Source organism: Nicotiana sylvestris, chromosome 12 (assembly GCF_000393655.2).
Source record: "Nicotiana sylvestris chromosome 12, ASM39365v2, whole genome shotgun sequence".
Classification (NCBI taxonomy): domain Eukaryota; kingdom Viridiplantae; phylum Streptophyta; class Magnoliopsida; order Solanales; family Solanaceae; genus Nicotiana; species Nicotiana sylvestris.
In genome coordinates, this window is record NC_091068.1 from 154,831,798 (window position 1) to 154,849,888 (window position 18,091).

The window sequence follows — 18,091 nt, forward strand, 5'->3', positions numbered from 1 at the left end:
CGACCTCATAATCATAATCAGTACAACACTGGTGCGGCGTCCAGCCCAATCCCATAATAATCCTTACAACACAGGCCCTCAGTCCTACTCAGTCAGAAATCTCTAAAAACCACTCGGGCATAGTAAAACATGATGCTCAGCCTAAGATATCATTTAAAGTATTTAAGATAGAGTAAACATGGATGAGTTATGAAAATAGTAGAATATAGCATGACTGAGTACATATATAAAATCAAAACAGTGAGGAAATAGCAGTAAAAGTCCCCTAAGGGTTCAAAATAGTTGGCACGAGGCCCAAATATGGCATTTAGCCTAAAACATGATGATAGCAAATAATTTTCAATCAAATACGCGGTAAAACAGTCATTCGGGATGGACTAAGTCACAATCCCCAATGGTGTACGACCCCACGCTCGTCATCTAGCATATGTGTCACATCAATATAGCACAACGATGTGAAATCCGGGATTTCATACCCTCAGGACAACATTTATAATCATTTCTCACCTCTATCCGGTCCAAACTCTAGCTCGCGATGCCCTTGCCTCTCGAATCGGCCTCCGAATGCTCCAAATCTAACCAAAATCAGTGCAAAACCATTAAAATATGCTAAGGGCACAAAGCCCACTCGAAAGAAATAAAATTACAACACAATTTCTAAAATTGGCCAAACTCGACCCCTGGGCCCACATCTCGAAATCCGATAAAAATTACATCAATAGACTGCTTATCACTCCTCGAGTTCATTCATATCAAAAGCACTAAAATCCAACCACCAACGACCCCTCAAATCCCAAATTCTAGGTCTCCAATTACAAGCCCTAGTTCTTCAATGTTTAGGCTTAAATTCAACAATTTCCATGATTAATTAGGTAGAAATCACATTAGGAACGAGTATTAAGTCCATTAATCTTACCTCCAAGTGTTCGTCCTTGATTCCCTCTTCAATCCCCTTCAAAAAGCTTTAAAATCGCCCAAAAATGGAGGAACCTAGCCCCAAAATCGCGGAAATGGGTCTTTTAAACATTCTGCCCAGACATTCAAATTCTTCTTCGCGAACGCGGTCAAAGCCTCGTGTTCGCGAAGCACAATCTGACGTTGACCACATTTTCCCTCTTCACGAATGCATCTACCCTCTCACTAACGCGAAGGCTCAGCTCTACAACCCATCGCGAATGCGGCTCCCTTTTCGCGAACGTGTAACTCAATGACCCTAGCCCTTCGCGAACGTGAGACCTCCCTCGCGAACGTGAAGGACAAATCTTCAGCCTCACATGCTATTCCTTCATGAATGCGAGGGCCCACTCGCAAACGCGAAGGCCAACTAGTCTGCAACACACAGAGTAGTTTTCTGCAATTTTTTACAACTTGAAATGATCCGTTTAACCACCCAAAACTCACCCGAGGCCCTCAGGACCTCAACCAAATACGCCAACATATCTCATAACATCATTCAAACTTGTTCCAACCTTCTAAACGCTCAAAAAAACATCAAAACGCCAAATATGCATCGGATTCAAGCCTAAGAATTCTATAAACTTTCAAATTTCGCTTTCGATCAAAAAGTCTATCAAACCACGTTCGAATGACCTGAAATTTTACACACACATCCCAAATGACATAACGGAGCTAATGCAACTCCCGGAACTCCATTCCGACCCCTATATCAAAATCTCACCTATCAACCGGAAAACGCCAAAATTTCAATTTGGCCAATTCAAGCCTAATTCTACTCCGGACCTCTAAAACACATTCCTATCATGCTCCTAAGTCCCAAATGACCTCACAAAGCTATCCGAACCATCGAAACTCACATCCAAGTCCTTTAACACATAAGTCAACATCCGGTTGACTCTTCCAACTTAAGCTTACTCAAAAGAGACTAAGTGTCTCAAACCTTACCAAAACCTCTCCGAACCCGTGCCAACCAACCCGATAACACAAATATACAGCTGAACAAGGTAATAAGTAGTAGAAATGGCGGAAACGGAGCGGTAACTCATAAAACGACCGGCCGAGTTGTTACATTTATAAAACTAACTGATTTTATGTATTTTTATATCAGTGTTTGATTATTGATTTTCCCTTATTTTAAAGGTAATGAAAATGTTAAAATATCGTGAAGATGAATGTAGGACTTGGAGAGATGAATGCAGTCCATATATCATGGAGTTATTGGGCGATTTCAGAGAAATTGCACTAGGGTGTGAAGTTGATTCTAATGGTGACTTTGGTTATGAAGTGCATGAAGTTACAATTAGTTTTCAACTAAGATATGCACATGCAGAACATGGAACTTGACAGGAATTTCATGTCCCCATGCAATTAAAGCTTTAATCGACAAGAAAGAAGAGCCATTGAGTGAAGTGCATTGGTGGTACTCAAAGGAAGCTTACATGAATGTGTATATGCATAAAATATAACTAGCTAGAAGTAAAATATTCTGGAAGGTGGAACCACATCATGCAATGAAGCCACCAAAAATAGTCAAAATGGTTGGTCGACCAAAGCTAAAGAGAGAGAGAAGGATGAAGCAAGGAAGAGAGAGGGGGTTTGGTTAGTGTCGCGCCTCATTTTCTCGCGATAGCGGATTTCAACATGTGACAACTCTTTTAAATGAGGTATTAAGAGATAAGAGTCATCACCTAACGATTTTAAGGTGAGTTAGGGCACATATTTGCAAATAATTCTATTTAACTAGTCTACATCACCAAAATTTGGGTAAGGGCTCAAATTACCTCAAAGAGAAGAGGTTAGGCACTCTTTGAGGTCCAAAACTGTGGGTCTCGGCCAAAGCTTATACTATGTGGGATTATTGGATTACAATTGTCCTAAGTGATCATATAAGTGAAGGGAGACAAGGAATTTAAAGGTTCTATTATGAACAAGTGCAAAGGAAATCTTGCAACAATTAAACTATATAGATAATCAATACAAGTCCTTAGAGGTTACAAGGTACACCTTAATTACTCTATATTCGATGGCTAAGTGTGAGCAATGAACATATAAAGGAGGGGGCCCTAAGTTTTATAGCCTAAAGGATCACCCCGCGCAACATAAATAATACTTCGCAACTCCCTTAAGGTAGGGGTTGCTCATATTTTTCAATGGGCACAAACTATTATTTCCTGCTACCTACCCGATTATTATGTTAAAGTTGTTTACCTGAAAGCGCTCTAATTCTTTTCTAGGTCGTGTCCTATGCGTGCACTACCCATCATATGCCTATGGTCCAAGAGGCTTTTGGACCTACTATTGGGTAGTTCTAGACTTGACTTAGGATGCTCAAAATAATAAAACTAAGTACACATTCAAAACATATAGAACTTCACATAAAGATAACATATGGCTCAAGTTTTCCTCCACAAGTAGTACAAAATGTACGCGGACGAATTTAGGCGGTAGACAGTTTTTAGAACTAAGACCATTAGAGTCGTTAAGTCCTATAGGCATGGTTTCTATGTGGTTTTGGTTTCCAGTATCGTACAAGCAGTACCGTAGCTTCAGACTAACACACAGGCAGATTAAATGCATTGTAGGTCCTATAGGCATGATCTCTAATTATTTGCTTGATGAGATGGTACACTGCTTGAAAGCTCATGATTAACAATGCTGATTTTTATTAACATACTGCCTAAGACGAATAATAGTATCCAATGGGCCGGATTTCTAACAATTGACAATTAAAATTGATTTTATAATACTTTATCCCTATAGGCATGACATCTAAGTGTGGAAATGCAACGAAGTAACAAAGTAATTGATTAGTTAATTAAATCCTATAATCATGATATCTAAAGGAGCAACATACTAAGAGCAATAAAAGCAGTTGATTGATTGATTAATTGAAACCCTATAGATATGGTAGCTAGACGAGCATTAGCAAAACATGTGTTATTGTATCCTATAGGCATGCAGTCTAAGTGTGCACGATAGTAAACTTGGGAACAAGTATAACATATACTTAAATAGGCTTCAGACATGTTGAGTGAAGTGTGTGCCATTTCCTATAAGCATGATTTCTATGAGTGTGTAGAGTAGGAACACGTTAAACACATAACAAACTAGGCAATTGAATCATGTAAGAAAGTTTTCTACCCGTTCATTCAAGAATCAGAATACCCTAACCCTTTTTCACTAATTTCCCCTATTGTTTGCTTACAAATTATTACACGACCAAAGATAAATGAAGGAACATACTCAAATATTACAAAATCGAAATGACACTTTGGATTAACATGGTAAACGTATTAAACACATATGAGGTGAACATGCTAGGCTTTCCAGAATGAATTCAGAATAGAGCATTAGCCAAAAAAGGGTTTTAGAAACTTAAGGGTCTAAGTCATAAGGGGTCAGACAGGGTCATGGTCGGGAAATGACAATTATACATGACAAACAAGTAAGAAAGCAATCAATGAGAAGCCTAATCATGTTGAGTATAACACAAATTTCTCAAAGTCCAAAGGTATCATGGCAGGAAGACATATTATCTTAAGGTTAAATAGAGTAGGCAAACTCAGAACTTAAGCCAATTGACTATGCATGATCATGTAATATAAATGTAATAGGATTCAACTAGAAGCACAAACTGTACCAAAGAATGCAAGATTGATCAAACACTAAAGATAGAGCAACATGTTTGGTTACAACATTGCGACAACAGATATGGTTCATATAAGCAGGTAAGAGCAAAGTTCATATGAAGGAATTATTAGTAGAAGCTCATTAAAGAAAATTCTGGGTAGGAGATGATTCCCTAGGAATTTTAGTGCGAGAATCCAGAACAAGGCATGAGAAAAACTCAAAATAAACAGCAGAACACCAAAGTAAACTTAAAGGTACACAATCATTCAAGCTCAACATATTGGAGTTTTAAAAATCTAGGCAAATTGTGAATCTCAAAGACTCAGAATTGCAGAATAGCTACGAAGCAAATAAAATTGCCAATGATAATAACATTATATTGGATTCATATTGGTTTAAACAACATGGGTATACGAAGCACTGGAAACAAGCAAAGAGGATAGAATTAAAAAGGGCGATATACTTACCAGTATATGAATTCAATAAACAAATAGAAGACAAAACTAAGCGTTAGCAAAAGCTCGAATATCATCAGCAAAGAGAACAACTAAAATAACCAAATCCTGTTGTGTCAGAGTTTACAAGAGTCTTAAATGAGCCCCGAGCAGTGCTCACACTAAGGAGGTCGATAGAGAAGGATCTGGTGGCCTTGGCTTTCAGCAGGCTAAGAGCCAAGAGTGTAGAAAGTATAGAAGAATGAGAGTTGAGAGAACAATAGTAGTAACAATAGTTAAGTAATGGATCGTTGTGACTTAGAGGGAACTGGAGAATGGGGTTTATATAGTAGTAAAATTAGATACACAAACAAGGAAAAATAGTCAACTAAACATAAAAAAGGAAAAATAGTCAACTAAACATAAAAAAAGAAAGAATAACTTGCAAAATTGATTTAGAATCAATTTAGGAGAAATCAGGCGTACCCCAGTTCAAGACGGAGAACAAAAATAGTAAACGAATCACTGAATCAGACCCATATGGCCTGATAGTGAGTGTATCAAACCAAAAAAATGAGAATAGTACATAATCAGAGTTGAACGAACACCTAATGATTCAAATTTCATAAATAATTGAGTATCAAATATTGTAATGTTGAGGAAATGGTAAGAACCATCATGTGAGCAAAAAAGGAAAGGGAATATGGAAGATTTCCCATGTAATATCGGATTAGGGCTAGGATTTGAATGGAGACGTCTAAGGTTTCTCAAAGAAAGGGGAGAAGATGAGAGGATTTAGGGGCGACTGTGTCAGGAGAATGGGCGTTAGGGTTTGGATGAGTGTAATTAAAAATAGGGGAATGGTTGTGGGCCCTGGATCATTTGAGATCAACTGCCAGGATTAGAGGAAAAGTGTGAGTTGAATGAATGGTTAGCGACCTGGTTGGATTAACATGTGTTTTTTGGTTTGGGCTCTGGGAATTGGGCTAGGGATTTGGGGTGTTCGAGCCATTAATTTGGTCCGAAAATTGGCTTAGGATTGAGCTAGATTTTAAATACAAGAAATTAAGGAAAATAATTTAATAAAATACTTAAATAAATATAAAAATATTATTTATGTAAATTAACATTTTAAAAATAATAGATGAAGGTTATAAAACTATAAAAAATTATTTTGGCCCTGAATAAAATGACGAAATACAATTAATTATAAATTATAGGCTGTTATTACAAAAATTGCAAATAGCTAAAAAAACAAATATAATTATATGAAATAAAGTAAAAGTATTATATAATATATATATATATATGGATGTAAATAATAAATTTAGATGATTAAATAATTTGAACGGGTAATTAAAAAATATTTGAATAATTTAAATGCAGGAAAATCAATTTAAAGCCTTAAAAATTATGAAACATTACTAAAAGTACTTATATGGCTCTTGTATATTAGTGATGATGAAAAAAATAATATTTTGAAAATATTATAAAAATATGAGGGCAAAATTAGTTATCAACAACTGCTCCTCTTTACCTGGGAATGATGAAAGAATTATCGGGTAATGAAAATAATGACCAATTTTATCCGAAACGAGTGAAGGTGATGTGTTTTTGAAAAAAAATGCAGGCCTAAACCCTGTTTCCTGAGTTGCATACATATACCTTGTATTACGACAATCAAGCCATGTGTAGTTCTGGATCCAACGACGAACGAAACCGATAGAGTTATTATAAGAGTGGTCGTATGCTTCGAAAAAGGATTTCTAGGATAGGATAGCGTCATGAATGACATATAATATCAGGTGGAGCTACGAATGCGAATTTGAATGTTACAGATATATAAGGCAAGTATTTGAGCGATTATGGGAAAAGGATAATCAATTGTTGATCATCAGTTACATTTGAGATGCTCGAAGGACGTGAACGTCATGAATGGAAATCAGAGCGATAATTTCTCCTATTTGTAGAACGGTTACCTACCGAGTTACCTGTAAAACTTAAAACACGATGCACACGAATATACGGGGTTATTGCGAAAATGTAAACATAATGCAAATTCCCTTTGGACCATGAGAGTTCTCTTTGGACGATGAGGATGATGTCCTTAGACCATGACGTCCTGGTCCATGAAGCGTATGATAAGGGATTCGCAAGCCAAGAAATGGTGCCCTCGTGCCATGAGGATGGTGCCTCTGGACTATGACGCCTTTGAATAAAGATGTGCAGTTTTGAGAGGTCCTCAGGCCATGGAATGATGTCTTCGAGCTATGAGAATGATGCCTTCAGACTATGACGTCTCCGGACAATGTGGCGATGTTTTAACCCATGAAATACAAAGATATGGAAATATTGATCGTTTGATAGAGGGAATAGCTGATGCTTAGTTGCATGCAAGAACGAGACATGGAAGTGCTTAGCCTTATGTGTGATGAGGGCAGTATTTAGCCCTATGCGGAGATGGAGGCAATGCTTAGCCTCATGCTAAGGAAGGCAACGGTTAACCTTAATGATGGAGGCAGTGCTTAGCCTCATGTAATGTAATGGATATAATACTTAGTCTAATGCAAGGAAAGGAAATGCTTAGCATTATGCAGTGATAAGGACAGTGTTTGGCCCCATGCAAAGAATGTAGACAGTGCTTAGTCTCATGCAAGGAAAAGTAGTGCTTAGCCTTATGCAATGATGGAGGCAGTTCTTAGCCTCATGCAAAGAATGGAAACAATACTTAGTCTTATGCAAGAAAAAACAGTGTTTAGCCGTATGCAATGGTGGATGCAAAGCTTAGCCCATAGTAATGTAATGGGGGCTCTGCTTAGCCCTATGTAGGAAAAACAACGATTAAATGTGAGAGGAAAAAATGGTCCTTAGCTTGACATGTTTGTGCTTGGCGGCTTTTGTTAGTGTGAAGATAGTGATCTTATTGTATGTATGTATCTGTGGACGTGCTTGTTATATCCATTGTGCCTGCATCCAAAGAAAAATCGTGAGTTTTTGGGGGAAAGGTTGGTTTGTGCCTTTGATTCTTCTTTTCATCTTTGCTCCTTGTCTTGAGGCCTTATTTGAGTTATTCTAGGTAACGTCTGGTTACTACTAAAAAATGAAATTTTCGAAAAATATGCATTTGTGATAAATCGTTATATAAAAATGTAGTTTGTTCAAAATATGTGATGATGCATAAAACAAATAATTTTCATATCGGAGACTGTGACATGCTTTGAGACATTGCAACCTCCTCAACTTGGAATTTTGAGGACCCTCCTCAAAATTCCGCCCCAGTTTAAATGCATACTTCTGGCGATACACTTCTTTGTGATCCTTGACATAATGAGATTGACGAACTCGAAATCTTGCCCCAGTTTCTAACCATAGGAGGATGAAGATTTTATTATAATGTGATCGAACCCATAGGGCTGCTTACGTATCCTCTCTTAAACGGGAATCATGTCAAGCGTAGTTCAAGTTACATCTAATAGAAAGTGCAGACATAATCTTAAACGTAATATCTTTTGACTGCGTCTGAGCTGATAGGTTTAGGCCATATTTCTCCATCCATTTCTGCAAGTAGAAGCACTCCTCCTGTTAGTACTTGGTGAACCATGCAAGGGCCTTGCTAGTTAAGTTAGAATTTCCCTTTTGCTTCATCCTGATGTGAGAAGATCCTATTCAGCACTAATTGCCCTGTCATGAATTGCCTTGATCTAACGTTTTTGTTGAAAGCCCTTGATATTTTATTCTGGTAGAGTTGACTATGACACAATGTGTTCATCTTCTTACTATCAATCAGAGCAAGTTGTTCATACCGACTCTTTATCCATTCCGCGTCGCTGAGCACAACCTCTTGTATCAATGATTCTTAAGAAAGGAATCTCCACTTCGGTGGGAATAATGTCTTCAGTATCGTGGACCAGTAGATAGGGGTTGCCCCAGTTAACGTGCAAACTGTGGTGCGGTACCCGAGCAAAGAGAATGGTAGCTTCTCGTTCCATCGCTTGTAGTTGTCCACTATTTTCCTCAATAGCTTCTTGATATTCTTGTTGACAACTTCTATGGCTCCATTCATCTGTGGTCTTTATGCTGTAGAGTTATGATGCTTGATCTTGAATGTTTCATATATAGCTTTCATCAGATCACTGTTGAGATTGGCGGCATTATCAGTAATGATTGACTCAGGTACTCCAAATCGACAAACAATACGATCCCGGAAAAAATCGGCTATGACCTTCTTAGTTACATCCTTATAGGAAGAAGCTTCAACCTATTTTATGAAGTAATCTATAGCAACCAAAATGAACCTGTGTCCGTTTGAAGCAGCAAGTTCAATTGGTCCGATGACATCCATGCCCCAAGTAGATAAAGACCAGGGTGAACTCGTTGCATTGAGTTCATTGGGTAGTACTCGTATCATATCACCATGTATTTGGCATTGGTGACACTTTTGAACATATTTGATACCGTCTGTTTCCATGGTTATCTAGAAATACCCTGTTCTCAATATTTTCTTGTCCAGAACAAACTCGTTCATGTGATGTCTGCAAGTTCCGGCGTGCATTTCTTCAAGCAATCTAGATGTCTCCTTGGCATCGATGCATCGCAACAACCCCAAGTTAGGAGTCCTTCTATATAGAATTCCTCCGCTCTTAAAGAAATGGTTGTCCAATCTTCGAAGCATGCACTTTTAGGTGTTCGTGGCATTTTTCGGGTATTCTCCTTTCTCCAAATATTCCTTGATATAGTGGAACCATGGATTTCTGTCAAACTCTTCTTCAACATGAGCACAATAAGCATGCAGCTTACGAATCTCTATTGGGATAGGATCAATGAAATTCTTGTCCGAATGTTGTATCAAGGAAGACAAGGTAGCTAATACATATGCGAACTCATTCTGGATCCTTGGAACTTGCTTGAATTCTATCTTTGTGAACCTTTTGATCAACTGTTGTACACAATGCAAGTATGGTAATATTTTAGTATTCTTGGTGGCCCATTCTCCTAGTACATGGTGTACCAATAGATCAGAATCTTCGATTACCAGCAACTCCTGAACATTCATGATGGCCAACCTGAGTCCCAGGATGCAGGCCTCATACTCCGCCATATTGTTAGTGCTCAGGAACCTGAGTTTTGCAGATATAGGATAATGTTAACCGGTTTCTAATACCAAGACAACCCCAATGCCCACTCTCTTGAAGTTTGCTGCTCTGTCGAAAAACACCCTCCAACCGTTGTATGTTCGGCAATATCTTCACTTACAAATGACACTTCCTCGTCGAGAAAATACGTCTCTAATGGTTCGTATTCTCCGTCTACGGGATTCTCTGCCAAGTGATCGACCAACACTTGCTCTTTGAGTGCCTTTTAAGTCACATAAATGATGTTGAACTCACTTAGCAATATCTACCACTTTGCTAACTTACCCATAGGCATGAGTTTTTGAAAGATGTATTTCAGCGAATCCATCCTTGATATAAGATATGTAATGTATACATAAAAATAATGTCTCAACTTCTGGTCTATCCATGTCAAAGCATAGCAGGTGTGCTCTAGTAAGGAATGTCAGGCCACGTAAGGTGAACTTCTTGCTCAGATAATATATCGCCTGACCTTTCCTCCCGGTTTTATCATGTTGCCCTAGAACACAGCCAAAGGCTCTATCCAACATGGACAGATATAGCAGCAGAGGTCTTCCTGGTTTTGGAGGGACCAACATAGACAATTTGGATAAGTAATCCTTGATTTTGTCAAAAGCCTTTTGACATTCTTCGATCCAGCTTGTCGCAATATCTTTCTTCAGCATCTTGAAGATCAACTCACATATCACTGTTGATTATGCTATAGAATGATTGATATAATTGAGGCATTCCAAGAAACTCATCATATCTTTCTTTTTCTTTGGCAGTGGTAAATCCTTAATAGCTTTGATTTTTGACGGGTCTAGCTCAATATCGCAGCGACTGACGATGAAACCCAACAACATTCCAACATGGACTCCGAAAGCATATTTTGTAGGATTTAGCTTCAGATTGTACTTTCGAAGTCGGTTGAAAACTTCCTCAGGTCTTCTATGTGATCTGAACCTTTCTTAGATTTAATTTGATAATAACATCATCCACGTACACCTCTATTTCCTTGTGTATCATATACCCCCAATGGAATGAAAAAGTCTATTTTTTCGGCATCCTCTTCATCTATCCAAATATGGTGATATCCTGCGAAGCAATCCACAAAGGATTGGAGTTCATGCTTGGCGCAGTTGTCGATCCGTATGTGTATGTTGGGCAATAGGAAATCATCCTTAGGACTTGCTCTATTCAGATCTCGATAGTAAACACACACTATGACTTTTGCCATTTTTCTTTGAATCCACCACAATGTTGGCTAACCAGGTCGAGTATTCGACCATTTGAAGGACCTGGGATTTGATTTGCTTGATAACCTCCTCATTTATCTTCAGACTCATATCTGGTTTTAATTTTCTGAGCTTCTACTTTACCGGTGTACTCATGTGGTTGGTAGGTAGCTTGTGAGCTACTATGGATGTGCTTAAACCAGTCATGTCATCATAAGACCATGTACAAATATCCTCATATTCCTTTAAAAACCTGATGCATTCTTCCTTCTTTGACGGTGAGAGATAAATGCTTTGCGAGTTTCTCTGACTGTTTTAGAATCCCTAAGTTAATTGCCTCAGTTTTCTCCAAGTTGGACTTTGGTTTGTTCTCAAAATTCTCTACTTCTTTGACAATTTCCTCAGGGATTATATTATCTTCCAAATCTTCCCAATCACTTTCCTGATGTTGCGTTATCTCATTACATGTCACAGTCGTAGGTTCATCAGGATATGTAATAATTACGCCAGGTAGTCGGCGAGCCCAAGATGGTGCAGCGGTCCAGTTCTTGAGAACATCTCCTTCTCCCATTATCTGAATAGTAAGGTCTTCCTCCTCCTCTAAAGTTGCACTGCAGTCCATGTCTTCCTCGTTCAAAAATAGATTCCTCATACCGGCAAAAATTTCGCCTTCCTCGGATCCCCAAATCATGTCAGTATGGCGAAATGTTTGGTGCAACGGTGGTATGGGTTGTTCCAGTAGATAGTAATTGGTGCTGGCGGTGTCCAATCCTAGTATTCTTGCATATTATATTCATAACCGAGCCCAAAGATCATGCCATGATACTTTGGTCGTATGGGTTCTATGATACCCTGAAGCTTTCTGCCAAGACCCTTTCATGGTTCATATCCTAACCATATTAATACTCAATTGCGTTTACTCTCTCAATGCAGTGGTACTCCTCCTAAGTTTCTTCTATTTTCGATGACTGGCACGGTCTTGTTGGTGTAAATAGGGTTTCTTCCATCTCTATGAATGATTACCTCCTGATGATTCCACTCGAACTTCACCACCTGGTGCAAGGTAGAAGCAGCTGCCCCGGCTACGTGTATCCATGGTCATCCCAATAACAGGTTGTAAGTGGTGGATATGTCTAGCACTTAGAATTCGACATCAAACCAGGTCGGGCCCAACTGTAGATCAAGGTTGTTTTCTCCGATTGTGGCTCTCTGAGATCCATCAAACGCTTTCACATTCATGCTTCCCATCCGTATCTCATGCAAGCCTTTACCTAATCTTTTTAGAGTGGTTAGCGGGCATATGTTCAGGATCGAACCTCCATCTATCTGGACCCTGGCAATGAATTTGTCTTCAAATGCACAATGATGTGCAATTCTTTGTTGTGGCTTAACCCTTCTAGTGGTAACTCGTCTTCGTGGAAAGTAAGTTTGTGACTCTCTAGTACTTGTCCGACCATATTAGCCATCTCTTCGCTAGTGATACCAGCAGGTACATAATATTTGCTTAACACTGTCATCGAGGCATTCTTGTATGCATCTAAATTCTGTAGCAGCGATAAAATGGTTATCTGGGCGGGGGTCTTGTTTAGGTGATCAACAACAGAGTATTATCTCGCATGTACCTTCTACCAAAGATCATCAGTGTTCATTTCAACGATAGGTGTCTTAGATGCAACTTCTTTGCTTGTTCCTCCAAGATTCACAGGTGTGTAAACTCTGCCAGTTCTAGTCATAACTTGCGCAACACCTGTCTCTTCCATCTTGGCCTTACCCTTTCTTCTTTCTTCGGCAACATAATCCCATGGGACTAGGGCTGCTTATCGGGCAGTTATTTACTCTTAACAATTTGGCTTATCGGTTACAACTTTTAAATATATTAATCTGCTAGCCACCCAATAAGATATCGGGCAGATTGGTATCAGTTTAGCTATTATCGAGCGGTTATCGGTTTAGATTGTGCCTTTTTAATTCGTAAATCATGTAATAAACCGAAGTAAAAATCTAAGATACACAGAGAGATAGAATTTCATACCTGCACGACTTCCAACAACAACATCACGTTTGAGACCTTTCTTCAATATAAAAGTCGTTCCAATGAACAAGCTTGATACCATTAGTAGAGTTAACTCTCTACTATTATCTAAAAAACCCATCCTCTCTTCGTCACTTATTCTTACTTATCCAAAATATATACACAATCAAATACTCAATCTCAAAGAATAATTGTTGCACTGTACCAGTAATTAGTAAATACCAGCAAAAAGCAAACAATGCTTCAACTAACATAACATTTAACACTTCTTAACATGGCAATTACATTTGTCAAAATGAGTCCAGAATACAACTAGAGATAAAATGGAAATTTAGACATAAAATCTAGAACAATTGGATACATCCAAATTACAATTGCTGCAGCTAACACCTAATAGTTCTTCATTTTCTGCAACTTCAAAATTCAGACAACTTGCATGTTCTATTGGCTCCCAAGGATCCTTGTCACCCCATACCACAGATCCTCCAACTAGTTTCACCAGTTAAATTTTAGAATTTAGAAACATTCAGTAACCACAATAGAGATTTTAGCATGGATTCAACATGAAATGAACTCAATAGAATATAAATATAAAGTTTCTTTTGAGTTCTGACTTCTGAGAATATAACTACAAAGTTCTTTTATAAACAATGAAATATTGATTTTTTGTTTTGTTTTGTTATATGCAGTGCTACGAAATTGGGGCATGGGAAATGATCAAAATTGTTAAAATGAAACAGAATCGATATCACGAAAACAGTATTGGGGAAGTAAAAATGATGTAAAGATGATGAAAATAGCCGAGGAAATTGTAGATGGGCTGCAAAAGAAGGGGTTTAAACATACAATATCTTAACATAACACAGTTATTAGATTATTGAAAAGATGCACATCCATAATTCAAATTCTTACCAGATATATTAACACTACACGTCAATTACAGAAGGGTTTTTTCCATCGCTAACTAAATTTGAAGAAAAAAATTAAAATAATGAGTCGTGCGATAAATATAAGCATATCCACAACACTTATATACAACAAATATAATAACAATATTATTACCTTATTCAAGCTGCTCGATTTTATCAAGATCTTCCTCAACACTAACAGGTTATTTTAATTTTTCATTTCGAAGCCAATATTGAAGACACACTAGAGCTTGTACCAATTTATGAGTTAATAAACTCCTAAATGAATCAAGAAGACGTCCTGCCATACTAAACGCATATTTAGATGCCACACTTGAAACCAGAACATCTAATACATCACGAGCCATCTCCGCAAGAACATGAAATCTAGTTGAGTTTAATTTCCACCAGAGAAGAACATCAAATTCTTTAGTGTCATCCTCAGTTTCTTCACCAAAATATTTATCTAACTCTGTTCTATTATCCACACCTCCACTCCCGCTTTTATATTTTTTTATATCTTGCATGAGTGATTCTAAAAGTCCTGCATTTTGGGTGCTTACTTGACTGCCAGAAAGCCCGGAAGTAGAAGTGTCTAATGAAAAGCAATCTGAAGATGAAGCAAGCGCGATACCTTTTTGAGCTGGACTTTACATACTCACTAAATAATGAAGTCATGTACTTCTTCACTTCTGCTTGTATAGTTGGCCCCGGATCTTCACCAAACATCTTTACAAGTGCATAGCCAACTGATTCGAGCTTGCAACATGGATCAAAAATACATGAGATAAAAATTATCTTGTTCATTTTCCCTGGATCACCCTATACTTATCAAACTTTTCTTTCACCTTCTTTCCCATTTCATTTCAAACTGTATCTTTATTTGCCATCAATTGCTTCAAATAAACAGCAACTGCACAAATTTCAAGAAAATGAATATTCGATGTAAAATAACGTGATCCAGATATTTTCAAAGTAAGAAGATAGAAGATTTCAAGAAACTTTATAAATTTTTTTACATAATCACTACTCAAAAGTTCACATATGGGAATTCCAACTTCAATATAAGAATGCTTAAGATAATATCTCAGGCCAATTTCACTAGAAGCATAATGTGAAAATGCACTTTCAAATTCAACAGCCCTGAGTAACATCAAGTAGGTGGAATTCCACCTAGTTGGAACATCCAAGCATAAATTTTTTTTTTACAATTGAGTTGTTCATCATCAAAACATTCTTAAAACCTCTTCAACCTCGCAGACATATCTCACTGCATGCCTAACACGTTCAATAGACACTGAAGATTCTTTTAAACCATCCTGGACCATAAGATTTTGTCACAACCCAAACCCCGAACCCTGTCGTGATGGCGCCTCTCGTGAAGACAAGGTCAACCAGTCTAACACAACTCGTCCTTTTAAGCAGTTAAATAACATAAAGATAGTTTAAACATGATTTAATAGGAATATTTAGCGGAACTAGAGATAACAAAGTGGAAATCCATCCCAACACAGCCCTAATAGGGGTGTCACAAGTCACGAGCATCTATGATACTAAATCCTCAAATGTAACTACAGAGTACCAAATGCTGAACTAGAAACGTAAAGGAATTAGATAGAGAGGAGCTCCAGGCTGCGAACGCCAGCAGCTCCCTAAAAACTCCTCGAAGATTTGCCTGAAGCTAAAATGAATCAGCACCCGGGAGCGGGACCTGCTACGCCTGAATCTGCACACACGGTGCAGGGAGTAATGTGAGTACTCCGACCCAGTGAGTTATAAATATAAATAATGACTGAAGATAAGAAAACACGTAAGGCACAAGACATTCTATAATGAAGCAGCAAAAGAATTACTTATGCATTAAGACAATGAAGAGACATGTAAAGTTCAACAAGTAAAGCAAGTAATTGACAAGTAAGTAAACAGATAGAAGTTTGCCCCTCGGGCACAGTAACCACAATCCACCCCTCGGGCAACAATCTCACATCACACTGGGTACCCGCACTCACTAGGGATGTACAGACTCCGGGAGGGGCCCCTTACGGCCCAAGCGCAATATCAAGCCATCTCGTGGCATCAAATCTAGGCCCTCAGCCTCATATCAATCAAGCCACCTCGTGGCGTATAGATGTATATCTAGCCCTCGGCATCATATCAGTATCCGTGTATCCTCACATCTGGTCCTCGGCCATACTCAGTCCAAAAATCATCACAGGCCCCTCGGGCATTAGTAAAACAGTATTTCTCAGCCCAAAACATCATTTAAAATATCATTTAAGTCTTAAAACTGAGTAAAAAAATGGCTGAGTAGTAAAACGGTGGAAAATAGCATGACTGAGTTCAAGTAATAAGTCAAAACAGTGAGAAAATGGTGATAAAAATCCCCGAAGGGTTCAAATAGTTGGCACGAAGCCCAAATATGGCAATTAGCCCAAGTCATGATGATAACACATAAGTTTCAGTCAAATACGCGGTACAATCATCAATCGGGACGGACCAAGTCACAATTACCAATAGTGCATGACCCCATGCTCGTCATCAAACGTGTGTCTCACCTTATTATAGCACTACGATGTGCAATCCGGGGTTTCAAACCCTCAGAACATCATTTACAATCATTACTCACCTCGAACCGGCTAAATCTCTAGCTTGCGATGGCTTTGCCTCTCGAATCGACCTCCCCGCACGTCGAATCTAACCAAAATCAGAACGAATACGTCACAATATGCTAAGGGAACAAAGCCCAAGTGAAAACAATCAAAAAATACCAAAAATCTCGAAATTAGCAAAACCCGAGCCCCGGGCCCACTTCTCGAAACTCAGAATATTTCACACCATTAGATTCCTCGTCTCCCCACGAGTTCATACATATCAAAAACACAAGAATCGGAGTTCAACTAACCCCTCAAAACCTCAATTTAAGCCCTCTTAAACTCAAGCCCTAAACTTCTATTTTTAGTCCTTTAATTCCTTAAATTTCAGTCTCAATCCATGAAATATTACCATAGAAGTGTGTTTTAAGTCCAACATCCTTACTTTATTGAAGTTCTCTTGAAATCTCTCTTCAAAATCGCCCAAAAGCTCTCAATCTGAAGTTAAAAATGGTTAAACCCTTCAAAAATCGCGAAGAAAGAATATATATACATCTGCCTAGGAGTTTTTGCATCTGTGACCCCACCACCGCTTCTGCGGTACCGCATTTGCGGTTACAAGTCCGCTTCTGCGGAACTCACTTAAAACACTCAAACCCCATCTGCGGTCAAGCTTCCGCACCTGAGGCCTCACAGATGCGGCCCTTCAACCGCATCTGCGGCTCCTGATGAACCCTCCTAAAACCGCTTCTGTGGCTATTCTCCCGCACGTGCGGCACAGCACCTGCGGTCCCCAAACCGCAGGTGCGAAAACACCAGAAGCAGCAATATCAGCTGCTGCAACCAAGTTCCGAATTCTCCGATAACCACCCGAAATGATCCCGAGGCCCCCAGGACCTCAACCAAAAGAACAAACATAACTCAATAACTTATTCAAACTTGTTCCTATCATCAAAACACCTCAAACAACATCAAATCTACCAAATCACATCGAATTCAAGCCTAAGTTTCTAAAATCTTCCAAAATACGCTTTCGATCAAAATCCCAACCAAACCACGTTCGAATGACTTGAAATTTTGCACACACATCCCAAATGACACAACGAAGCTATTGAAAATCTCGAAATTCCATTCCGACCCTTATATCAAAATCTCACCTATCAACCGAAAATCGCCAAAATGTCAACTTC